This window comes from Panthera pardus, unplaced genomic scaffold, assembly GCF_024362965.1.
Source record: "Panthera pardus isolate Hobbes unplaced genomic scaffold, ASM2436296v1 HiC_scaffold_8, whole genome shotgun sequence".
NCBI classification, from domain to species: domain Eukaryota; kingdom Metazoa; phylum Chordata; class Mammalia; order Carnivora; family Felidae; genus Panthera; species Panthera pardus.
In genome coordinates this window covers 31,795,832-31,822,797 of record NW_026527013.1, presented here as the reverse complement: position 1 = coordinate 31,822,797, position 26,966 = coordinate 31,795,832, and the positions used below count along the sequence as shown (strand labels likewise).

Here is a 26,966-nt window from a genome sequence, read left to right as displayed (position 1 = left end):
TTTTTTTTTTTTTTCCCCTCTCTCAGCAGCATTTCTGATTCGGAGGTTCTCCTTGGTTGCCCCTGCTAGAGTTGCTGAATTTATAATGCCAGAGGAAGAAAGAAAGATCTGTTCTGTTTTCTCATCTGTGGAACGAGAGGATTGAACTGGATGGGAGAGGTCACATTTACAGCATCAGTGCTGTCACTCCTTTTCCATCCACATGACAGACATCACTAATCAATCACAGCATGCTTCCCTGCCAAATGTAGTCTCAGACTTCTTGTCAAGTCAGCACTCCAGGAAGCCACGGCTAATCAATCAGTGTTAGCCCAGGACATGAAATCTGTTTGCCATTCTGAAACATGATGATGTTTAATCTGTGGAGGTTAGGTCACCATTTCATGGTTGAAGGAAGAATGCTGGTGGTCATGGGTAGTTTCAAATGAAGAGGGTTTCACATCACTCTGGTTTATGCTCCTTGAAGGCAGGCATTGTGTTTTATTCCTCTTTTTCCATGTTTATCTAGCCTATAAGCCAAACCCTTTCTCACAGTAGACATTACACAAATGTTTGTCAAGTAACGCATGAAGGAATGAATGGAAAGCATGTCCTTGGCCAGTTCTTCCCTCCCTAGGACTGCACGCTTCAGTGCTTCTTCCGAAGGGCAGGCACAACCGTTACCGTGACTGAATTTCATCTGCTTTCATTCTGGCCATTCCTGTAGACTGGCTAGATCGATGTGTGCTTTTAACCACCACGCACTGGCAGAGCCCAGCATCTTGGCATCATTAGCTGCACTTGATGAGTTTCTCCTGCATCCATTGTCCCCAGTCATTCATAAACCTATTGAGTAATACAGAGGGGAGTCCACTTAATCCTTCCCCTGCTGGACTCTGAATTCTTACAACTTGGGGCTGGGAATCTGAAGTTTTAATGATTTAGATAGGAATCCTGTCAGTTTCAGGTTTTAACACTGCAGGGGATCATGTATTTGACACAACAAATGCAGCCTGTAGTTATTTTTGGAGAAGTAGATTTTAGGTTTCTTATGGAAAGGACAAGATCTGATAAGTTTTTTTTTTTTTTATTTTGATAGCATGGTAATATGCCTTTTGCAGGGTAGATACTCAGTGAATATTTAATATTCTTCAAAGTAGTTTGATAAAACCTCTGTGAACCTCGGTCTTCTTTAACTTTTAGAAGAAAGTCCTCTTTTAAAAACAGAAGGCATTTTTTTCCCCAGCCAGGCACTGGATTTCATCTAACAGGAATACTGGCTGCCCCTTTAATGAGAAATCACTTACAGGCAGGGCATTCTGCTAAATGCTTTATAGACATTATCCCTAAACCTCAAAACAACCCCAAGACCAGTGCTACGAATTCCATTTCATATATGAGATAACTGAGGATTGGGAAAGTCACGTACCTTCATCAAAGTCACAAGATAACAAGTGGCAGCTCTGGGATTTAAAGCCAGACCTAACTCTAACATCTTCTCCCCTGAACATAACCACTCTCGCAATGCAGATGTTCCTTACTCCGGGAAGCTTTCCCTGAGGTAATCGCTATCCCTGCAAGGCTGGTTGAGATGTTCTTCCTCTGCGTTTCCATGGCAGTTTATCCTCCCTTGTAATGATACTCTCCATCCTCACATAGGCTGTTCGTCTGCTGCCATCCCACCCCCCACTTCTGTCTGCTGGCTGAATGAGTACCTTTTGCCAGGAGACCTCCGCTACTTTGCCTTCCTACCTGGGCACCATGTAGAATGTACGGCTGTGCCTTCAAGCATCTGTTTTGTAGCTTGTGGGCGCCTGGGTGGCTCAGCCGGTTGAGCGTCCAACTTCAGCTCATGTCGTGATCTCGCGGTTTGTGAGTTCAAGCCCCTCATCGAGCTCTGTGCTGACAGCTCCGAGCCTGGAGACTGCTTCGGATTCTGTGTCTCCTTCTCTCTCTACCCCTTTCCCACTCACTTTCAAAAATAAATAAACATTAAAAAAAAGAGCAATCTATTGGAGTTCAGAATTCATTATGCTTGGTAAGGACGGATTTAGGGAAATGTAATCCAGCTCTAAAGGCGGAAGGCAGCGCTGCCTGTCTTGTGTACCAAGTGCCTTCTGCTTCCCTCTGTCACCGCAGTAGTAAACTGTTCCATATTTTAACACTTCACTGTTGTGTTGACTGTACATTTATGAATAATTAATACAGGCAGATGTTCTGATGTTTATTTATCCTGCTTCAGATACCTTGTGTTTCTTGAATCTGAGGACTCATGAGTTTTATAAATTTCTAGAAATTTCTCAGCTATATTGCCTCTCCTCAAATTCTCTATTCTGTCCCTTTGGGGCTCCTATTTGACATATGTTGGGCCTTCTCATTTTCTTCTCCATATCTCTTAACGTCTTTTTTTTTTTTTAAATCTTTTTCAACTCTATCCCTTTGTGCTTCATTCTGTAGTACGTCCTAAGATCTGTATTTCTCTCTTCAGTAGTGTCTGACCTCCTACTTAACCAGTCCATCGGGTTTTTAATTTTAATGACTCAGTGGGGAGAGAGAAATCACTTCTTGTTCTCTTTTAGGCTTTCAGTTCTAGCTGTCATGTTTTTAATCATTGTAGACTTTATTGCATGTTGTTTCTCAGAAAGTTATTTCATGATCCTGAACTCTTGAACCGCTCAGCCTCATATTTGCTGACACGAGGCTTACCAGTTTCCTGGGTGTCCTGTAACTTACTATTGGGAGCTCACGTGTTGCAGGGCTGGTTGTAGCCTGGGTTGTGGAACTGGCTTTCCAGGGCAACTTTTCATCGGCTTCTGTGATGTATTCCAGGCCTATCCTGAACAGGAACAATTTTTATATTAATTTTTCAGTTAGGGGTTCCTGATTCTGACCTTCGTTATTTGTTCTCTGTTCTCCAGAAGGACACAGGCTTAGGGTTTCTAATTCTTAGCTTAAACTCTTCCCTCCTGCTGAGAACACAGGTAAACACAGACCTGTTTCACTGGGCTGGTTGACAGTTTTTCTAATCTGTTCTTTGAGGGTGCAACCCTCACTAAATGTTGCTGGTTTTCTGCAGGGGTCACATCACAACTTGCTGCTTCTCCTTATCCCAAGGCCTTGTCTTCTGTCCTGCATGGGCATTGAAACCCTAGCCCCTCGGGAATCAAGACAAACTTTTCCCCTGCTGCAACCACAGTGCCCTCTATCCCATAGTCACAGCATGGGTTTGCATACTTAGGATTCTTTTCTTCTGATACCTCTTTATTTCTACCACCTGGGTGTTTTCCTTTCTATATTGTGGGTCAGTGAAGCACTTAAAGTATTTGTTAAACATTTCGTCTAGTATATCTAGGTGTTTGAAGGGTTGGAATTTTCATGCTGGCATCATTTGCCATCTTTCCCTGAACTAGGGACTTGCTACAAGTTCATGGTAAAAAAAAATCAGATAGTACACAAGGACGTATTAGGAAATACTCCTATGCTTCACATCTCTGACCTGCTCAAATCACCTTGCTAGATATGATAACCTTTATCATTCCCCGAGGTATCATTCTAGAAATATTTTATGTGTATACAGGGTACATATGTCTATACAGTACATGAAGATTTATTTATGCTGGTGAGAATATATTTTATCATCTACACTGCACTTAGTATATTTTATAGTATTTAAAAAAAATTTAATATGTGTTTATTTTTGAGAGAGAGAGACAGCACAGGGAGGGGCAGAGAGAGAGAGGGAGACACTGATCTGAATCAGGCACCAGGCTTCAGGCTCCGAGCTGTTAGCACAGAGCCTGACACGGGGCTCGAACTCACGAACCACAAGATCATGACCTGAGCTGAATTCCAACCCTCAACCGACAGAGCCACCCAGGCGCCCCTTAGAGTTTATCACATATTATTGTACTCAGCTCTGCCTCTTTTCTTGTCATCACTACATGGTATTCCATTAAATGGATGTACTATAACTTATTTAGCAATGTCCCCTCTTGGATAATTTTTTCAGTCATTTTGGTATTATAAACTAGCCTACAATAAACATTTTCCTGTACACATGTCTTTGCTTGCATATCATCTAATATAGTTTTCTTTCTTGACCTGTTTCTCTCTTTTTCTCTCTTCTCCCCCACCCTTTGATGGTTAATTTTATGTGTCAGCTTGAGTGGGCTAAGGTTTGCCCAGATGACTGGTAAAACATTATTTTGGCATGTGTCCGTGTGTTTCCAGAAGAGATTAACATTTGAATCAGTAGACTTTGCAGAGACTGGAACAGAAACGTGAAGGAGGGGTTACTGTTCTCTTGCTCTACTTGAGTTGAGACATCCCTATTCTCTTGCCCTTGGACATCATTGTTCCTGGTTCTCAGGCTTTCACACTGGAACTTGAGCCATTGGTTCCAGATTCTCACACCTTCATTCATGGACTGAATTACACCATCAGTTCTCCAGGTTGCCGACTGTGTATTGTGGGATTTCTCAGCCAATTCTTTTAATAAATCTCCAATTTATGTATATCCTACTGGTTCTGTTTCTCTGCATATCCCTGGCGAATACACACCCCCAGCCCCACTATGAGTTCCTTGTGGGCAAGAACATGATCATTCGTTGGTGACTGTGGCAGCCTGCACGGGGCCTGGTGCTGAACCAGCAGTCAGACCAGGCTCAACCTCAACACTTTTATTTTGATTTTAGTAATAACAACAGCCATTGACTATTCAGTCATCTGAAGCTCTTGACTGAGCACCTCCTCTACTCCAGACATGAGGTAATGCCATCTTTACAACAACTCTGTGAGATGGGAGAGGGTCATCCTGCTTTGCAGACCAGGACACTGAGGTACAGGTTGTTTACATAACTAGTCAGAAGCAGAGGCCACATTTGAATACAGTTGTGTCTGAAATCAGTGCCTGGCCTCTTGAATACTACCTCTTAATTTACATTTGTATTGTCACAAATAATGCGGAACATCTCCCTTCCTCCCTCCTTTTCCTCCCTCCCTCCCTCCCTCCCTCCCTCCGTCCCCCCTTCCTTCCTTCCTTCCTCCCTCCCTCCTTCCACCCTTCCTTCCTTCCTTCCTTCCTTCCTCCCTCCCTCCGTCCCCCCTTCCTTCCTTCCTTCCTCCCTCCCTCCTTCCACCCTTCCTTCCTTCCTTCCTCCCTCCCTCCCTCCGTCCCCCCTTCCTTCCTTCCTTCCTCCCTCCCTCCCTCCCTCCATCCCCCTTCCTTCCTTCCTTCCTTCCTCCCTTCCTCCCTCCCTCCCCCCTTCCTTCCTTCCTTCCTTCCTTCCTTCCTTCCTTCCTCCCTTCCTTCCTCCCTTCCTCCCTCCCTCCCCCCTTCCTTCCTTCCTTCCTCCCTTCCTCCCTCCCCCCCTCCCTCCCTCCCCCCCTTCCTTCCTTCCTTCCTCCCTCCCTCCCTCCCTCCGTCCCCCCTTCCTTCCTTCCTTCCTCCCTCCCTCCATCCCCCCTTCCTTCCTTCCTTCCTTCCTCCCTCCCTCCCTCCCTCCCTCTCTCCGTCCTCCCTTCCTTCCTTCCTTTCTTCCTTCCTTCCTCCCTCCCTCCCTCCCCCCTTCCTTCCTTCCTTCCTTCCTTCCTCCCTCCCTCCCTCCCTCCCTCCCTCCCTCAGATATTTACTGAGAGCTCACAGTGTTCTAGGCAGGGGGTGATACAGTGTGATTATTGGTGAAAACATTCCTGCTCTGGTGGAACATGCCTTGTAAAGGCACAGACAGATTCAGAAAAAAAAAAAAATGTGATGAGTGTCTGGAAGGGGAGATAATGCGGAGGCTTTAGGAGCACATGGCTTGGAGGCTTTTCCGAGGAATAGAGGGTGTCCAGCATCTGTGATAAATTGGATGACCCTTGAATGATGAGTGAACTGGGGGGGAGGGGGATGGAGCAGAGGGGTGAAGGATGAGGGTCCAGCATGTCCCCTGTCTTCCTGCAGTTCTCTTTCCAGTATCATCTTGCTCTTACATCCACTGCCAGTTCCCAGGACCTCTGCATGCAATAGCCAGAGAGCCTGGGTCCTTCTGCTTCTGAAAGGTGGCTGAACCGCCCCCCCCTTCCCCCACCAGCCATCAGCCCTTTCTAATTTTAAAGCAGTAGCTCCCTTGATTGAAATCTCAATTTGGGAACAGGCCCAGGATTGGCCTGTGGCTTGGAATTTTCACCAATAAGCAGAGTGGGAGGTGGAGAGGCGTCCCTTTAAGCAGCAGGGAGGCAGCCTGGAGAGCTTGAAGCTTCTCTCCCCAGGACCTGAGTGATTATCCTGGACCCGGAGCTGCGCACGGAGCAGCTGCCACAGCCCCGGGAATGTCACCCCCCCTTGCGCGGAGCCCCCGCAGGGCCCCCTCTGGCTCCGGGCAGTTGGCGGCCGACGCCCCGCTGGGCTTCTTAGCCGCGGCCGCACCCCCTGTCCCCAGGTCTGCGGCCCCCTCCCCCTTCCCCCCACATCCCCGCCAGCAGAGGCGCCGCAGCGGCGAGCAATGCGAGGCTGAGCCTGGTAAGTGGCCCCCCTATGGCCCGGGAGCACCGAGGGGGCGCTGGGGCGCCGTGGCTTCTGGTTTTCACGACCCTCCCAGGCATGGGGGCCTTGAGCTTCTGGGACGCTAACCCCTGGTAGTGATGCGCCTTGCAACACAGAGACACTGAGGAGGTCATGAGCTCTGGGGAGGGGACCTAGAGATCGTTTTAATCTGTCTACCGGCTATTGCGCAGCTCCATCATGAACCGGTAATAGTGACAATGATACCTTGGCGTGGGGGGGGGTGGGGGATGGCTGTGCCTGTGTTAGGACGACTTTGGGGGAAACATTTCAACTTCTCTGAACTTGCCTTTGAAACACTCATCATGATCTTAGAATTCACTTTCCTCAAATATGTAAAACGTATTTATTGCTAGTGACCTACTTCTTTCTTTCCCTTACGCTATCAAAAAATATTTTCAGTGTCTTCCCGAAGGTCATCCAAAAATGAAGTCCTTCTCCCCATGCTCCTTGTTGCTTGTCTTCCTAGAACTTTTAATACTCATTTCTTTTCTCCTTGGTAGATGTGCATAATTAAGCGGGTCTGGAAACGTTCATGTATTCTCTATGAATTGGGGTGGGGGGGCGCCTGGAAGTGGGGAAGAGACTCCCGTCTCCTGGCCTTTAAGTTCAGTTAGGGGAGCCTATAGGATGGAGAAAGCTTTTGTCTGTATGTGGGGATTGGGGGATAGTTATTGGAATCCTACTGTTGCAAGTTTCCAAAGGCACCCTCCACTTCTGGGAGTCAGGACTTGATGCGGACAGGAAGCATGCAAATCTAGAATGCCTGGGTAGCTGTTATCCTAGGACATTTTAAAACCAAAATAATCCATGGGGTTGGGGGGAGGAGGGGAGGAGGGAAGGTTTATTGAAAAGACACAGTTTTAGCTTCCCTCCTGTCCCTCCCCAGTCTGTTCACTTGTGTATAACTGAAGCAAGAAGCTGGAAGCCTAATGCAAAGGGTCAGAGATTTTTTTTTTTTTTTTTAAATTGAAGCAGCTGGAAGAAATGCCTTCCAAAATTGGAGCAAAGTCTGATGCTTGGATTGCCAAACTCCATTTCTGCCCATATGAAAATATTTTGACTTTTAGCAGACCTCATTTTGCTGGACTGGCCTTTCTTTCCAGTTGTTTAGGTGGTGTGTATCATTTGTATGCTTTGGGTTCCCTGCTTTCTGCAAACAGATGTTTTTATCTGTGCATCTGGTTGAATATTGAGAAAGATGGCTATGGCCCCGTGTATGTACAAAGCGAACAAATAGCGCTTGGGGAGGACGGGGGCATTTCCTTTTCAAATTGTCAGTTGCCAAATCTTCCCAGCCATTGGGCAATTCAGATAAAGGTGTCAAGTGAGCTGAGCAATGAAGAATTTATATGTGCAGCTAATTCTGCTCGTCCTACAATAAAACATCTTCCCATGGGGCCAAAAAGTCGGGGGAAGGGAGGCTTATAAAAATGATCCTATGTTCTTAGTCACTGACTACCCAGCTCCCCCTAGATTTCTGAGAACCTGCCAGGAGAAACTGTTGACTGAATGGAAGTTTCAAGAAATGCAGAACAGAAATCAGTACAAGCCCTCCTCGAGTGACTTTTATTTCTGTTTGGAGGAAAGGAACACTTTGTTAGAATAACAAATCGTGGCTGCTTTTCAAGAGCAGAAAATGGTTCTTGTTCTGAAGGCAGATTCGTTTTAAGAGTGTGAATCATTTGGTTTAGGGTTTGTTGTTTTTTTTCTTCCCCCTTTTGCGGTGGAGGCTTGGAGATGATTAAACGTCCTGTCTGCAGGAAATTACCAGGAGATTTGAGTATTTTCCTGAATCAGCCTCAGATGGTACACAGCTTTGGGTGTAATACAAGAAAGCTGTGTTACCAGGCAGACTTTCTGCATTGATAACCTCAACTCCCAGTCTTTCCAGCTTCTCCATCAACAAGCCTTTTATTTTTTATTTTGGGGGCTGTGCTTTCATTTAAGACTGAAATAACTCTCTCATTCCCTTCATGAGCTTTTTAAGATGGAACTTATTTTTGAGACAGTTTTATCGAGCGCACTTCCCCATTGGCCTCCTCCCACCAGCCTCAGCAGGAAAAGCTCTTGGCTGCTTTTCCCAAGATTTCCTTTAAGCCGGGATTGTTATCCTTAGGGACACAGATGTCTCGAGGAAGGAGATGCGCCAGGGTTGGATCCAGTGCTCACCAATTTGGTGGTGACATTTATGGTCTGTGTAGAGCTGTGTGCAGAGAAGACAGAGGGGTTCTGTGTTGAGTTTACCACAAAGTGCATCGTGCATCAACGGTGTGGAGGGTGGGCAATTAAAAGCCTGGAAGGGACAACTAGGGGACACAACGCACCATTTTGTCAAGTTGTGCTTAGAGATCTATGGTTTTTAGTAATTGGGAAAACCAAAGCTTAGAGATGCTGTGCTCCCCAGGCTATTTTTCTTAATCTTCCCTGACCCCCTCCCATTAAGCACTTCCTGGCCACATCATCAAATAGGAGAGCTCTGGGTGAAAATAAACTCCATGCACTCTTCCAATGTCAATGAGGGGAAGCAGAGGGAGTCATGTTTTTAGCTGCCAGAGCACAGAATGGTAACCCTTGTTGAATAAAATGAAACTTTATGAAAATGGTAGTGCGAGTTTAAATGCAACGTTCAAAAAACGTTTCTCTGCTATTTTTCATTTTCTCAAAATCTAAATGGCAAGGGATTCTTTTTCAGGACACTGAGCGTTTGATTACCATGCAGTTGTTTTGGTGACGTTCTTTTTTTCATATCCTGCTGCTCTGCGTGACAAGCAGGGGAAGACTTGTTTTTTGCAGAGATTGTATCTGGACATTTTCCAGAACAACGGAAGGTGTCGGGGTGGCGGAGGGGACAGACAGATGCAAGTACTGTGGGACTCAGTGTCTGGGAAGACTCATGAATGATTTCCCTGCAAATTTAGCCCATGGGCCTTTGAGAATTGCTTCACGTTTGACTTTTACCAGTCGTCCTCTGTGTAGAAATCATGGTTCCCATCACGGGGGGTCTCTCTCCTCACAAAGCACCTTCCAAGAAGATGCTAATCCATGTATGCACGTGACGTTGCTTATCACGTCTTTGAAAATTTTCCTTCATGCCACGTTTTCTTCAAAAACTGTACAATTATGAAGACTTGATTGGTTGGAAACATTTGCAAAAGGTTACTAGCTTACTTGGCTTTCACCTGGGCTGCTGTAATTACTCATTTTAGTGTTTTCACTGATCAAGGTTCTCTTCAGGCTTCTCAGGATGAGCAAGTTATCTGTTGAGTTGGATTCCAGACAGTTCCATTTTTGAACACTTGGCTGTTAAGGCTGGAGTAAAGGTCTCCTATTTGCGCGTTGCAAATGATAATAAACAGAATGATAGCTGTTCATTTATGACGTTTTGCCAAGCATGGACTAAATGTCTCACCAACCTTTCTTAGACTGCACCGCACATAAGAATATCCTTCAGAGAGTCTGTTTCAGTAGATCTGTGGTGTGGCCTGGGAATTTGCATTTTAAGAAGCATCCCAGGCTGGACCTTGGGCTCTGTCTTGAAACAGCTTTTGCTTTTTTGTTCATTATCATTTACAATCCTCCCAGTAACCCAAATAGGTGCTGTTATCATGCCCATTTCACAGTTAAGGAAGGGTAGGCTCAGAGAGGTTCGGTGACTCCCTGGGGTCACACAGCTACTAAGTGGCCACGCAAGGGACCTGAACCAGTAACTGTCCAATTCCATCGTCCATGTGCTCGAGCTTATGCTCGTGGTGGTTGGGAGGTCTTCTCTTACAAGTTGGGCTGAGTGACCCTCCCCCCATCTCTCTCTGCTGAAGGCCCCTTTTCTAAGATGCTGGCATTTAGAAGACACTAGTCGACAGGGACCCCTTTTATACAGTCTGCTGAGGCAGAATTTAGGAAGACTGAGTAGGAGTGTAGGCATTCATGTTAATACTTGAGGAGTGTCCAGCTAATTTGCCCTGAGTTCTCTAACTGCTGAACCAAGACAAGTCAAGATCAGACTGATTGATTTGTGAGGTGCTTTTCAGTCCCCCAGCTTTTGAAATCTTTAAGGCAGCTCTGTTCCCTTCCCTGGGCCCTTTCCCAATGCCTGTGCCACTTCCTGTCATCTGTCCATCCACTTCCACAGGGTCCCCCCATGTGACCCCTCATGGTTCACATGCCCAAGAAGGTAGAAGCCTTTTCCTGTTGCCCATGGCATCAGCCTGCCTCAAGTCCCTCATTTCCCTTCATATTCTGTATAAATCTGGGCAGATTTCCTGCAGAAAACAAACGCAAAGGAAATATTGTGATTAGGAGAGGCAGAGAGGAGGAGTCTCATTTAGACCTCTTGCCTGATTCCCCCTTGGCCTGACCTGATTTCCCTTGCCTCTGGGCACATGGACTAGTGCTGATTTATCTTGCTTAATTGCTGCAAGATTGTGATATAGGACAAACCACTTAACCTCATGAGCTTTGCCTCCATTATCTGTAAAATGGAATGTTCATGTCAACCCTTTCTCCTTTGGGTACAAGTGACGTAACGACCAAGGAGGCGCTTTGGGCTTTGTTCACACACATTCTGAAGATGCTGTTATGTTGCCTTCCAGCAAGCAGCGGTTCCCGGTCCGTGTTCTAGGGAGCACCTGTTGGCAGCTTGCACTTCCAAACAAGAAAACAAAAAATTAGTTCCTTGTGTGTGGGCAAAACGGGACATCCTACATCCTTTTTTGAGGAGTCACAATTCATAGGAGTATATTCAAGGCTCTGAGCCCTGGAGTCGAGAAACCTATTTCGCTGTACGTGTTTCCTGTTGATGTGACCCCAGAGCCCCTTTGCAGGGTCACCTGTTACTGTGCTGCATGATACAGTTGGAGGAACTGTTGTGTTTCCCAATGTTAGCTCTACTTATTGGTAGTGTGCCTTTAGACAGGTCACTTACATCTCTGAACCTCCATTTCCTTCTCTCTGAAATGGGAATAATGATAGCACCTACCCCACAGAGCTTTACATCAAGTTAAATAAGTTAAGAGATTGCCTTCCACCTGTCGGAAACATTCCTCTGAGACCTCTGGGAGCATCATTGCCTCCTCCTGGTTTTCTTCTCTCCCCCTCTGAGCTTCTGTGTGTCCCACTCACCCTATCTTCCTTTGCTTATTCTCCTCCACTTATTCTTTCAAAGCTGGACGGCTCTTGTCCCCTTTCCTCGTGCTCTTTTATCGCTCCTTTTGCTTGCTCTCTTGTGTGACATCAGTCCTTGGCTGCATGTTGTCACTTCCTGATGACTCCCCAGTTGACATGTTCAGCCTGTTCCTCTCTCCTGAGCTCCACGCTTAGGTACATACCTCTCTTCTTAGTGTCTTTATTAGGTGTTAAACAGGCTTCTCAAACTTCGTGTGTCCAAGCACAACCCTAGATTTATCCCCCTGCCCGAGCCTTTACCACATCAGCACATAGACACCCCAGCCACCCAGCTGCTGAGCTCTACATACTTTGGCCATCTTTCGTCTTTCTCTTTTCCACACACTCCTTTGTCCAATCCAGTGGGAATAAGTCCTTGTGACTGTACCTCAAAAGTATATTCCATATGGAACATGGGGAAGGGAAAAGGGAGAAGTGCTTGGAGAAGGGCTTCAGGTAACTTTCCGGGGTTCCAAAGATGCCTCTATCTCAATTAGAGTGCAGGTATCACGGGTATAGGCAGTTGTCAAAATCAATCAGACTCTCCATGTAAAATACACATTTTGCTGTATGTAAATTACACCTCAATTAAAAAAAATATGCTAGAAAAGATAAATATCCCAAATGGGACCACTGCTCACCATCTGCACGCATAACTTTAGACTGCCACTATCATGCCTCCCCTTGATTACTCAGTAACCTTCCCAAATACCTAGAGTTTCTAAAGCTTACATCAGATATCTCGCTCCCTTATTAGCACCTTCTAGCAGCTTCCCATTATGGTAAAGACAAACTCTAAGCAATTTACCATGAGCTACGAGATCCCCGATCCCACCCCAGCCTTGCGGGCCCAAACCTGTCTCTGTACAGACATGTCCCTCCCCTGACCACTAGTATCTGTGCTCCAGTCATACTAGCCTTTTAACACCCCAAGCCCCTGCCTGCCTCTGGGCCTTTGTACTTGCTATTGGTTCTGCTCAGAATGTTCTGGAACTGTTCCTGGCTGGCAACTTCTCATCATGGACCTTCTTAGCTTAAATGTCATTCTACCCAGAGGGCTCCCTACCTGGCTTTGCTTCACCACCCCCAATACACACACACTGTATTTTTCTCTGCCATGTTAACCTTATTAACTTTTGTCCCAAGCACTTCTCAAGATAGAAGTATTTGTTTTTCAATGTGCTGTCTGCCTCCCCCTTCTGAAGGGCAGGGATTGTGATTCAGTTCCCATCTTCCATGCACAGTAGGGGCTCACTCAGTTGAATGACAGTCACTGAGCTCAGTGTCTGATGGACCCAACTGCAAGAAAATTGTTAATCAACAGTTTTAAAGTTCTGTTTTTATTACTCTTCTCCTTTTCTTGTCTCCGTTTTCCTTCTTGGGGATGGGAAGAGTTATGTGCTTTGTGACCCCACTAAATCCACGTATTTAATGTTTCTGACCCTTTGTTTTGTTTTGCTTAATTACAAAACAAGGTCAGTGACAGCTGCCCTTTGTAGAGGTCTATAAACTCTTTGGAGGAAGGTGTTATCTCAGTAGGAGTGAGGCATTAGTGTTTTATCACCTTTTAAAAATTGTCCCCACAGCTAATGGTTTTCTTTGAAGACCCTAGATCTCCTGCTGAGGAAACCTTACTAGATCTGCTGCTGCTCTGGGAACATTACTTGAGATGCAGAGATTTTTAAGATTTACTGAAACTCCCACAAAATGGCTTTGGAACTCAGAGGGCAGTAAACATGTGTGTATTTTAATCTGTCAGAGAAAATCTTGCCCAGAGAACGAAGGTTGCCCTGGATGTATAGTGCCCCAAACTTCCTCCCCTCCCTGTTCGCAAAGACTCTCACCCAACGCCATTACTGGAATATTCATGTAATAATCAAAGCAAACGGATTGTAAAGAGTAAAAATCAACAAGTATTGGTGGGGATGAGGATGTCTTTCCCTGGGTAGGAAGACAGTTGATACAGGCATTTCTGGAAACGCAGTGACCACGGTTTATTTGTATTATTGATCCAGTCACTAGAACAGGAACAGTGCAGGGGGCTTATTTGCTCAGAGCTCTGGTTGGAAGCATTAAAGGGCCCTTACAGAGCTCAGGGGGCGGTGCTGTGATTGATGAGTAATGCCTGCCGTGTGTGGACAAGAATCATCTTTGGTCCTGTCTGTAAGGAATGAGATGGTTAGATTTGGAAGGGCCCAAGGAGATTATCCAGTCCAACTCTCTTGACCTGGTAACTACTGAGCTGTGTTTTGAGGGCTTTAGAAAAATAATCATGAGCTTAGCAAAGTAGTAACCCTTAACTTTTTAGGCCTTTGTTTCCCTCGTGGGTCTCATCAGTGCTTTCTGCATGGTACAGTACAGCGCTTCCTAGGAATATTTGGTGGGTTCCTCCAGTTAAGTTTGGGAAATTCTGCATTACCCTATCCCTTCTGAAACATATGTGCAGCACAGGAAACACAGGAAAGGTCCTGAGAAGTTCACCTATAAAGAAATCGATCTAACCTTGTTTCCCAAATCTGCGTGATCCCGGGGACATCTGTCACCACCTGATAGAACACCGTCTTGAGATGATGCCAAATGATATTTAGGGGGTGGGGAGTGTATTAGTTTCCTAGGCCTGCTGTATCCAAGTGTCACTCATTTGGTACCTTTTAGCAAAGGAGATGTATTCTTTCACAGTTTTGGGTGCTAGAGCTTTGAAAATCAAGGTGTCGGCAGAGCCATACTCCTCCCGGAAGCTCTGGGAGATACTGGTGCCTGCAAGCAGTCCTTGTTGTTTCTTGGTTTGTGGGCATATCACTCCCAGTACCTGCCTCTGTCTTCACAGGGCCTTCTGTGTGTGTGTGTGTGTGTGTGTGTGTGTGTGTGTGAAATCTCCCTCTGCCTTTCTCTTATCAGTATATTTACAATGACATTTAGGCTCACCCAGATAATCCAGAAGAATCTTCTCATTTCAGAATCCATAATTTGATCCACAGGGACCCTTTTCTCAAATAAGATAATATTTACAGGTTCCAGGATTTAGGATATGGACCTATCTTTGCGGGGTCATTTTTCACCCTTGCACAAGGACATTTGAGTCAGGAGTCAGGAGACCTGGATCAAGTCCTTGCTCTGCCAAGAGCTTCACCCCCCACAACTACATGGGGAAGCAAGTAGAATGCTTAAATCAGGATACAGGGACCATTTCTTTACCCCTCAAAACCTCAGTCCCCTCCACTATTACATGGGATGTGATTGTGCATACTTCATAGGGTTATGATAAAGATGAAATGAGGTGGGATGCCTAAATGGCTCAGTCAGTTAAGTGTCAGACTTTGGCTCAAGTCATGGTCCTGCAGTTCACGAGTTCAAGCCCTTCATTGGGCTCTGTGCTGAGAGCAGAAAGCCTGCTTCGTATCCTGTGTCCCCGCCTTGCTCTCTGCCCTTCCCCCCTCTCATGCGATGCGTTCTTACTCTCTCTCAAAAATAAACCAACATTTAAAAAAACAAAAAACAGGGGTGCCTGGGTGGCTCAGTTCAGGTCATGACCTCACAGTTTGTGGTTTTGGCCCCCCTCCCCCTCCCGCTGCCCCGTGTCGAGCTCTGCGCTGACAGCACAGAGCCTGGAGCCTGCTTCTGATTCTGTCTCTCCCTCTCTCTTTGCCCTTCCCCCACTTATAGTCTGTCTGTCTGTCTGTCTGTCTGTCTCTTTCTCTCTCTCTCTGTCTCTCTAATAAACATGGGGCACCTGGGTGGCTCAGTAGGTTAAGCGGCCGACTTCGGCTCAGGTCATGATCTCGCGGTCCGTGAGTTCAAGCCCCGCGTTGGGCTCTGTGCTGACAGCTCAGAGCCCGGAGCCTGTTTCAGATTCTGTGTCTCCCTCTCTCTGACCCTCCCCCGTTCATACTCTGTCTCACTCTGTCTCAAAAATAAATAAACATTAAAAAAATTTTTTAATAAAAAATAAATAAACATTAAAAAAATTTTTTTAACAAAAAAGATTAAATGAGGTCATTCTTACAGCGTGCTTGGTACAGGTAAGTGCTATTAGCTTATTACTGTAATTACATGTTTTTACTATCACTGTTATTCCTACCACTCTTACCTTGTTCCTTCTCTTTGAACTTTATTGTCACGTGAGGTAATAGAGACTGCTTCCTCACACCGAATGTCCACATTCCTTTTAGAACTAGTGGACGGTTCTGGATCTCTCAAAGGCCTCATTATATTTTTTAAGTCTTCTGAGTGAAGTATAATATGCATACAGGAAAGTGAACATAGGTGTTTAGCTCAGGGAGATTGGGTAAACTGACCACACCCATGTCACTAGCACACAGATCAAGAATCAGACGTCACCAGTGCCCCAGAGCCCCTTCTGTGCCCCTCTTCAGGCTTTTCACACTAACCAGTATCCTTACTTCTAACATCCTTACTTCTAACAGAGTCTTCCTGTTTTTATGTCTTCTACAAACAGAATCCTACAACTGGCACTCTTTTGTATCTGGATTCTTTGACTCAATGTTTGGCTTGTGAGATTCCATCATTTTGTTGTATGTAGTTGTAGATCATTAGCTGTACTTGTTCAGTATTCTGTTCTTAACTAGACCACATTGTGCCCATGTAATTGTTGAGGGGTGTTTGGTTAGTTTCTAATCAGAGGCTATTACAAGAGTCCTACAGTGGTCATTTGAGTATATATCCTTTTGGGGAATAGATAATGCTAGAACACAATCCATAGTACTTTTAGTCCAGAACTCTTCCCTCCGCCCCCCTCTGCCAATAGCCTGTTTCGGATGCTTTTGCAACATGGAGAGCCTCATAACCAAGGGTAATGGCTGCTTTGAAGGAACCATTCTCCTTCCCTCCTACCCACCAGCCCCTAAACTGTTGGCCAATCCTACGTGTCCATGATGGTTGAAATCTCTTGAATGACCACACTTTCCAGAATATTCTTCCCTTGGCCTGCTTTCCAGTGGGCTGGAACCAAATGTGGTAATTTCAAAGTAGTCGGTTAACACCCAGCCAGGGACACAACTCCACCTCCTGGCATCCCACTCAGTGCCACCCCATTCATTTACCCACGCTCCCACTGCCAGTGCGAACTGCACCCATTCTCTGCTGACAGGCTTAAGGAGAGACGAGATGGGTCACAAACACCCGAGGCCTCCACTGAAGCAGTCGTACGTGCCCATTTCATAATCCCAAGTCTGGCATTTGGAACAACCCAGACTGTCTTAGAGATTAGAGCGTGTGTCCATCTGAAGGTTGGGGGCAGAAGAGTGGAGGGAAGAGTTGGCACAGCCTGGTAGGTGATGCGGGCATGAGCCAGAAACTTGGCATCATTGCCGACAAAGGTTGGGAGCCGCTGGTTTGACTCAGCCATATAATTTTCCTTTTGTTGGGGAAGGTGGGAACTTACACTTCAACCGTTCCTGGTGTTACGTGCCTGAGAGATTCTTCCTAGATCCCCGAATTGAGTTTAATTATGGATGAAGCATTACTACCATACGGTGAACGGTAGAATCCTATTTGTAGCTTTGCCTGGTGTTGTGTTAATTTGTGCAAGGTTACCCGTGTCAAATCTGGAATTAGCTGGGGGCCTAGAGGATGGATATCAGGCTTGGGGACGTTCCAGAGAGGTCTAAATGAAATTAGGCTTATTGTGTTGCTTTGTCTTATCCATTTTGTCCCTTTCTGTGATAGGTGGCCTTAAACTTGGCCTATGACACGTGGAGTGGGAAGGGAGGCCTGGGAAACAATACATTGTCAATGTCTTTGTAATGCTCTTGGGTTTATTTTTTATTGCCTGATGTCCAAGAAGTGGGAAGCAAGTGGGGCTGCTTGGGAAGGGTGAGGTTGACTCTGGAAGATTTCTTATCTCTTAAAGTCAACAAAAAATTAAGCCATACTTTTCTATAGGATTATCATCTCTCACAAAAATGAACAAATGTTTGAGGAACTTCTCTGCCAACCTCCTTTGGAGATATAATTATAATGATAGCTGCCCTTTATTAAGCCTTTTAAAAATATGACCAGCAGGGTCATGGGTCTCTGTTGGGAGTCAACAGACGTTTCTTTGGTAAAGGGCCAGACAGTAAATATTTTAGGTTTTGCAAGTAAAAAAAAAAAAAGGGGGTGGGGGACAGAATGTAGGTACTTACATAATGTCAGATCAGATTTCCACAAAATTTTTATTGACAAAATCCACAGTGTAGTGATAATAACTGAGAGCAATGTTTTCCATCATATAGGCCTACTAATGAGAAGAAAGGAATTCTTTTTTTGAGGAGGTGGGATGGGCATTATTATTCTCTCTCGTGAAATTGATGACAAATGCTGATCTCAGAAAATCACTTTTGTCCAGTGGGCCCTATAAAAGCAGGTGCTGGGCTGGATTGGGCCTGCAGGCCATAGTCTTATTTACATTTTTGCTGAGCTTTATGTATCAGTAAGGATTAAGTTGGGCTGCATAGGACAGAGAAAAACTCCATAATGGCGTAAATGTGTTAAGCATGTATTTCTCTCTCTGTAAAAAGAAGTTTAGAGGTGACTATGAGGGCTGATCTGGCAGCTTCTCTGTGTCATAGTAACCTAGGTTTATTTTAACTGCCCTGCCAACCTCAGCATATGGCTTCTGTCCTCAAAATCACCCCCTGGTGCCAGCCACTGCCAGCACATTTGCATTTCAGTAAGCAAGAAGAAAGGAGGGAAGAAGTGCCCATCTCCTCTTTCTTTAAGGCAACCTCTCCAAGTGCCACCCACTCCTACCCCAGTCTCGTTGGCAGGACGTAGTCACGTGATCACACATCTCTGCAGAAGAGGTTGTCTTATCCAGATGTCAGTGTGCTGAGAGAACAGTTGGAATCCTAACTACGCAGGGGGCAGGAGATAAGTTAGGATCCGTAACTGGAGATCTCTGCCATATGTAACAAGGACAGAAGGTGAACCTTGGGGAGATTGCCATCTTCCCCAAGGCCATGAGGTAGCAGACTGGGAGTTGAACCAGCTCTGCCTAACTTCAGAGTCTTCTTTCCCTCTCCCTGAGTCTACCCTTAAGCCTTGTGGGGAGGTCTACGTGCGTAACATTAGGAATGAGGTGGTGAGTGATCTGTATGTATCCTTGCTCCTTACAAAGACATTCCCACGATACCTGTAAGGAGGGGTGACACCCATCATCCTTCAGTGGAGGGCCCTTTAAAGGCAGGACGAGGGCACGTGGCTGTGGCCGAAGCCTAAAGGAGGCCTCCTTACTTCCCCCTGAACACTAATGCAAATCTTGAGATCCTACCAAACCTTTTCCGCAGTCACACAGAACGGGAAGCAAATACAGTGACCAAGAAGCTGAGGCACTCAGAGAGAAAGCTAGCGGGCCTTGTCATGAGCCCACTTACCTACCAAGGTAGATTGGAAGCAGACATAGGAGCAAGGAAACAGTGCCTGGGCCTGTGGCCTCTTAACCTGATCGTCCTCACAACTCTGGCTTGGCATTTAGCCAGCTCGGCCCACAACTTCTTTTCCTGCCTGGGAAGCGGGGGAACGGTGGATACGAGGTCTCAGTCGCCTTCTGCTTACTACACATCTGACATACTTGTACATATTCCATGCATGTGGGCAGAATCTGAAAGCTCGTACCTATATATAGGTCTGTGTGTGTGTGTGTGTGTGTGTGTGTGTGTGTGTGTGTGTGTGTATATATATATATATGAACAATATAGGTATAGGTACAGATGTCCAGCTATCAGAACATTTGAGTGCTTGCTAAGTACCAAACAATTTAACTCCGGTAACCTCCCTGCAGTCCTTTGGGGTACCACTGTCACCTCCATGTTAAGGACAAGTCAGGACAGTGTTGAGAGGGTCAATCCCTTGTTCAGGACCACAGGGCTGTACATGGCAACCCCAGGCACGCAGACTTGAGTCTTCACTTGTGACTCTCCTGCTTTTGACTAGAATACTTCAGTCACCCTGTAAGAGAAAAGCTGTGATCGCATTTTCAACAAAACATATGGGATTACGACGGAAGGAATGATTTAATTTTGACTTGGGGGGAAAAATAGGCCAAGTTCCCAAGTGGTGGTGACATTTGGGCTGGACTCAGTGCATAGGGTTATTGGGTGGGGGGGGGGGGGGAGAAGGAAATCCATTGACACAGATTATTATTGGTTAAATGTGTTCTACAGTCTGCTGTAATAATAAGTAACTAGTCCTGGCCAGTGAGGAGGTGAGAAATGGATTCAGGGGCCCATCTTTTTGTTCACCTTCCTCTGAAGATTCCCATCACCATAAACATAGCCGGTCCGTATTCCCGAAGCGGCTTCGTGTCCAGATCAGTCTCGCGTGTCAGGTTGGGAGCCAGGAGCAAAGCTTCTTGCCAGGAGATGAGTTACACGGAGTTCTAATGGTCTCGTATTGAATTGTTTGTTCCTCTTTGTGCTGTATTCAGGACTTTGGTTTGTCTAAACTGGGCTGTGTGATAATACAAAGGAATCAAGCTCATAAATAAAAGAGGAGGTGAAAGTAGGTTTTAGTAATGAGGCTTCTGCTTAATCGCATCAGCAAGCGAAGGGAAGAGCCATTAAATATTTATTCAGTTGTTGCATTAACATTTTCACTGCGCCTGCTGTGGACACTAAAACTCTCTGGAGGGTTCGGTTGTCTGCCACCAAACAGGGAAGGGAGCCGTGGCTGAACCAAACCCTCCACCTCTATTATTACAGACTTCCCTCTCTCTGAGGGGCCCTAGGAGACCGCATTAATAATCGCCAGTTGTTCATGGAGACTTGGTTGAAGTTGAACACAGTGAGACAGTGCACAGGCATTGACGGAGCATCAGCAGACTCCCTACCTTGAAACGCCTCTCGTGTGATCAGCCAGCAGGTCCCGTGCACATTCCAAGCTGCCCTTTGATTTTTTTCCAAGGCCACTGTTTCTTGAGGGTTCTGTTTATGATTCGTTTCGTTATGACAAACCACGGCAAGATGCAGAGCCAGATGCAGACCCTTGGTTCTTTGTTTCTCTCCCCCCCCCCCCCCCCCTTCTTCTTAGTTTAAAAAATTCTTTAAATGGGGCTGTGTTCGCCTGGGGTGAGAGAGTGCAGGCCGCGTCAGCAGACCCGGGGCCTGTCTTGTGGTCATCTTCCAAATAAGGCTTGCTGTAGGTATTCCAGCTGCTGTAAAGTCTTGAGCTGGTCAAGGAGTCAATTATGCATTAAAAGGCAATTCATCGTCTAAGGTAGTGAACTCTTGTGTTATTTTTAGGCCAGCTCTTAACTTATGTGGTATGCAAGAACAGGGTTTCTCACGTGAACTTGTAGAGGGTTCATGGATTATCCAGGGTAGGAGGTAGAGAGACCAGCAGGGGTCGGTCTCCAAACAACTTTGTGATGATCCCATAGTTGATGAGTTTTTAACAAGGACTTTGGAGTCAGACAGCAGTTCACATCCCAGCTCTGCCATTTCCCACTTTTATGATGTTAGGCGGGTCACTTATGCCGCATAACCATTTGTGTCTTTGCCCGTGAAATGGATTAATTGTGGTATGTGCCTCAAAGAACTGCTCTGAGGAAAAAATGAGATAATGCACATAAAGCCATCGGGAGAATACCTGGTACCCAGTAACCACTTGTTAGGGGGTAGCTGCTGTTATTATTTCTTAAAGTTTTAATTCTATCTAACCTAGAACTTTCTAGCCCCTGAGACTTCCTGTAAGGCCAGGTAGGAGGTGAATCTCGAGTCATTAAATCATGGACATTCAGAACTGGAAGGTACCAAGAAAAGATCATCGAATCTGGAGTCGGCAAAGTATGGCACTCCCGCTGCATCCAGCCTGCAGTGTTTATGCTTTTTTTAATTTTTGTTTTCTTCAGGAATAAGATTTAGCGATTCATCACTTATGTGTAACACCCAGGGCTCTTCCCACCAAGTGGCCTCCTTGATGTACCTCACCCATTTAGCCCTCCCCCCCCCCCCGCCCCCGCCCAACAGCCTTCCAGCAATCCTCATTTCTCTGTATTTAGGAGTCTCTTATGGTTTGCCCCCTGCCCCCTGTTTGTATCTTATTTTTGCTTCCCTTTCCCTTGTGTTCATCTGTTTTGTTTCTTAAATTCCACATATGAGTGAAATCATATGATATCTGTCTTTTCTCTGACTTATTTCGCTTAGCATAATCCCCTCTAGTTCCATCCACGTTGTTGCAAATGGCAAGATTTCCTCCCTTTTGATCACTGAGTAATGTTTCACGGTATATACACACCACCTCTTCTTTATCCATTCATCAGTCGATCAGCCTGCAGTCTTTTTTGGTGCATAGTTTTATCAGAACACGTTCATGCCCATTCAGTTATGTTTTCTCTATTTCTCTTTGGCTGTTCTCATACTGCAAGGGCAGAATTGAATAGTTGTGACAGAGATGGTAAGAACTACATGGCCCTCAAAGCCTAAAAGATTTACTCTCTGATCTCAGCAGAACAGGTTTATTGACCCCTGATCTCATCCACTGAGGGTTTTCCCCTGGGAAAACCCAGGCCCCCGAGGGGGACCAAGGCTTGAAGGGATACACAGCCAAGTCTTGATCACAAGCTCCCTGGCTGCTCCCGTGCCATTGTGCATCCTGGCTCCTGGTTTGGCAGGAAAGGGATGTGTGAAGCAGTGGGCAAGGCTCATGCCACTGGTGTCTCTCAAACCGTAGCCGAAGTGCTCCTGCCTGGCAAATAGACCAATTCACCATGGAGAAAACACCCTCTTCGAGGTAAAGGATCAACCCTGGGATGATACAGGATCATGCCCACCACTCTGTTCCTCGTGTCAGCTCAGCTGAAGGAGTTACAGTCCCACACTCCGTTCTCTCCAACCAGTCAACCAGTTGAAGGGGAGGGGATCTTTCCATAGGACCCCCCCTCGCATGTGGTAGACCTGGCTGGGCACAGTCAGTGGTGACCAAGTATGGCATTTCCTGAAAGAGGCAGCCCGTGGGGGAAGTAATTTTCACAGGCTTTTGGTGGCAGAGGCTCTCCCTATGCTGATGGCCGCCTCTTTTATCATTTTAAGCTTCCTATTTGAAGCACTTCATCTAATTCTTCCAGCAGCCTTAGAAGATGGGAAACTGTTGTGACCCTCACTTTGCAGAGGAGGAAGGGGAAGCTACGAGTGGTTCAGGAACTTGTTCAAGATCATAAGATCACTGGTGGAACCAAGGGCCTGAATGAGGTCTGTCAGGTTCCAAAGAAGAGAAAAGAAGGCCTGTATTAGAGGTGAGGAAAGACCGGTGGCATAGGCGTCGGCTATGCTTATTACTTTTTTTTTTTTTAAGACCATCGTGGGTTGATTCACACACGTTCTTTTTTTTTTTTTTTTTTTAATTTTTTTTTACATTTTATTTTTGAGACAGAGAGAGACAGAGCATGAACGGGGGAGGGTCAGAGAGAGGGAGACACAGAATCTGAAAGAGGCTTCAGGCTCTGAGCTCTCAGCACAGAGCCCGACGCGGGGCTCGAACTCACGGACCGCGAGATCATGACCTGAGCCGAAGTCGGACGCTTAACCGACTGAGCCACCCAGGTGCCCCGATTCACACACGTTCTTAATCTGTTTGCTATAATGTCTTCAGTGTATTCCATTAAAATGTGAATTCACCCATAGGAACGTCTGACCAGAAAAGCAATAAATCATGGCTGCGTCCAAAGAGGCAAGAGATCCCTGTCCTTGGATGGTTCATCAGAGGAGGAGGATATGTCTTTGTGTGTCCCCCAGAGCCACTGATGTGTCCCCAGAGCCTAGAACAGGGCCTGGCATGTATTAGGAGCTTAGTAAATATTTGTGGTGTATTGGACAAAGCAGAATTCAAGATGTGAAATGTTATCAGATTAAGTCACCAAATGCAACGGGGCTGCTCCGCTCAAAAGGCAAACCCAATGTGGGTAGACTTGGAAATTGAAAGCTTCAGGCCTGCAGATCAGAATGAGCAGCAGTGAGCAACAGACACCCAGATGTGAGCAAGTCCGTCACCTCTGACCCCTCCTTGTAGTTCTCAGCCTTGCATGCAAAACGGACCGTCTGCCCCTTAACAGAAATGTTAAGGAGTATCTTGTGACTGCTGCTCTCCCTCCAGAGGAAGTGTGCTGAATGTCAACTTGGAGGATATAAGGCATGCTGACACTGGGGACGTGTCCCAGGCGGAGTCACCAGCACACGCAGAGCATGCCCGGTGTCGAGGAACAGTGAGGAGGAGGACCTTGGGGCTAGAGCGGGAGTGGGTGAGCAGGGAAGAGGGGAGATAGATGCCAGAGCACAGAAGACCTTGCTGGCCTGGAAAAGGACTTGGGTTTTCGCTCCATGCTGGAAGGGAAGCCCACAGAGGCCTTCACACCGTGCGGTAAATGAGACCGCCCTCGGTTGCCAAGTTCAGAACTGCAAGTCAGAGCAGTACAAGCCAAGAAGGAAGGAATGTATTGGCTCTTGGGAATGCTGAGGGGTGGATCTTACTTCAGGGTCCGTTGAGTGTGTATGTATTCTTGCACCGTGTCCCAAGGGACTCTCTTCTCTCGCATCTGCTCTGCTGTGTGTTGGCTTCCTTTCCAGGCAGGCTTTCTTCACTCTTCACCAAAGGTGACCGTTGGCAGCTTCACACCCGAGAGTGCCGTGACATGAGGAGCATGGCTTTCACAGTCTTCCGGTGTCCTTACCAGTGCCCTTCCCGTGAAAAAAATACTGACTGGACCCGTCTTGCTGACACACACACACGGACTGATCAAGGGCAGGGGAGAGTAGTGTGGGATGCTCTGGTTAGTTGATTTGGGTCCTGTGCCCACCTACAGGCAAGGTAAACGTGGTCTCTCTACAGTCCTTTGGTTCCCAGTGTGGTCCACTCCTTCCCCTCTCATGGGGATATTTGCCCATGTCAGAAAATACCAATAGGAGAGGAACCCAGGGTAGCCCCATGAGACTATAGCTCCCCAAGGAGAACTTGTAACGTAGGCCCAGGAATGGCCTGGCTCTCATAGCCTTCCGTAAAACCCGCTGATGGGTAACACCATGGTTGAGAGCTAAAATCAGCGTTTCCTTGGGTGGTCAAGGGGAAAGGAAGCAGTAGTAGCATTTGAAATCCTGAGTTCCCTCCTGCTTCTCTCCTTAAGAATTTTCAGGCTTTGAGCTAGTCATTAAGCTTCTGTTTTCTCTTCAGGAAAATAGGTAGAAAAAGACCGGATCTTACCACGTGTCTGGAAGGGGTTGAACTGAAGCTCCATGTGAGATCAATTTATAAATGATAATCTACACAAGCAATGCGTGCTAGAGACACCCTATTGTGTGCAGGAGGCTTTGCTCCCCGTTATGCGTTCCACAAGAGAGTCTCTATCCTCCAGAAGCATCCATCATAGTGTGGGTGATAGGAACATACTTATAGTACAAGACAGCAAGTAGAAAAGTACCCCCCCCCAAAAGTGGGAGGGATTCAGACTTGGACCACAGAATATTCTTGGGGTGCTGTGAGCTATAGCAATGAGCTATAAGGCTCAAGAAAAAGAGTGGTGTAGCCTTCAAAGGCATTTACTGTGTAGCTTCTCTCCTTTCAGGGCCTTGCAGTAACAAACGGTTGGGTGTGTGGTTTATTGGTAAGTAATAATGTTTCACACTGAGCCTCCATTTGACAAGACTATGACCGGTACTACACTTAATGCAGCTGCTTTTATTTTCTTAGATCGTTAATGTATGTATTTTCCTTTATGGAAGGGGGAAAGATTGTCAGAGTTTTAAAGGTAGTTCATCATATTGAGGAAATGTTTGATACATTTGTACATCACAGGAGTTCACTTTAAATCACAGTTTTAAATGACAGCTTTGATTTGCAGAATCTCCTTTTAAGAGTTAAATTCTCAACATATCTTTCAGCTTCCCTTAAGTTCTATTACTAGCCAAAGTATTGTGTGATCATGGTTTCTTTTCTTTCTTTCTTTCTTTTTCTTTCTTTCTTTCTTTCTTTCTTTCTTTCTTTCTTTCTTTCTTTCTTTCTTTCTTTCTTTCTTTCAAGCATATAAAAGTATAATGAACTTGCATGTACCCATAATGCAGCCTTAATAGTTATCAACACATGGCCAGTCTGGTCATGGTTTCTTTTCTTAAGAGTCCATCGGGATAAAAGATTTGCCACATTTTGCAACAGGGAGTCATGTGGGGGGGGGGGGGTGTCCTTTTAAAAGGGGTGATACATTATCAAATGGAGGGACACAGTTTTCCAGCTGGATTTGTCTCATTGGCTTTACCTCTCACTCCCTTGATGTGAATGGTGATTGATCTGTGGTCTAAGTCACCACCTGCCTGATAGCCATAGAGGTCGACCTTTTGCTGTTCATGTAGCAGACTTTAATTATTAGCCTGCAACTTACATTCACATGCTGTTGCACATTAATTAACTCTCCCTGGTCCTTTCTGATTGGGAAGCTATTGGGGAAGAGAGGCAATTTCCCTTTGGAGTTGACTGGAAGGTTCCCCCCCCCCCAATTATTTGCCATTTGCCCATTATTAAATGCTTTCCTTGAAATGAATAAGGAAGACTGGAGAGGAGTTATGTGAAGCAGGTTTCTGCCAAGACAGATCATTAGCAAGAAGTTAGTGGGAATGACTCATGAAAATTAACTGATGTTAAGTGAATTATTTCTAATGTGCATCATGTGCATTTTAATTTTTATCTGGCGAGAGGGTGGGCTGCCTTTTTAAAAAAAGAAGTACTAAGTGCTCAGCTTTCTATTGCAAAAATGTTCAGAGAGTAAAGTTGGAGTTACATAAGTTTTATAGAGGATGGGCTTTCAAGTTTTATGGTTGGGGTGTGCAGACCGGGGGAGTTTTGTCTGTTTTCCTGACCCATCTAAAGAAGGAACAGCTGATTTCTCAGTCGGTGACAAGCTGGTGAGAGCCAGTCCAGACCCGAAGTCACTTTGATCTCAAAATTATTTTCTGTAGCCACTTGTGTTTCAGGCACATTAGAAAATGAAATTCCATGCTGTAATGCCTAATTAAATTAATTTTCTTCATTAAGAATCAATTTGAGTTGTCAGCTCAGTGGTATCCCACACCCGAAGGCCTGTCTCCTGTGAAAGTCTGTGTCTCATCACATTGCTAAAGACACTTTAGGAGGAAAACAGTTAATTCTAGCCTATGTCATGGTGGTGGCCTGAGTCACTTTAATTACGACCTACAATACTTCGGTCCCTTTGAAATGGTGTTGTGATAAGTGAGGGAAAAAAACTTTGTGCCTTGCTCCTAAGTGCTGCAGAATTTTGCACAGCTAAACAATGGAATCGAAAGAA

At 45.8% G+C, this 26,966-nt stretch overlaps 1 protein-coding gene across 3 annotated transcripts in view; it reads left to right on the top strand.

The window, feature by feature from the left end:
• The window catches only part of PRICKLE2 (prickle planar cell polarity protein 2), a 322,185-nt gene that overhangs the window by 158,770 nt on the left and 136,449 nt on the right, over nt 1–26,966 (top strand). The window contains exon 1 of one of the 3 annotated variants that reach the window (XM_019469827.2): nt 6,187–6,481. The exons of the other annotated variants lie outside the window; for them this stretch is intronic. The gene's annotated coding sequence lies outside the window, so the exon portion shown is untranslated. Of the gene's footprint in view, nt 1–6,186; nt 6,482–26,966 lie in introns of those variants that run through there. 3 annotated transcript variants of the gene reach the window in all.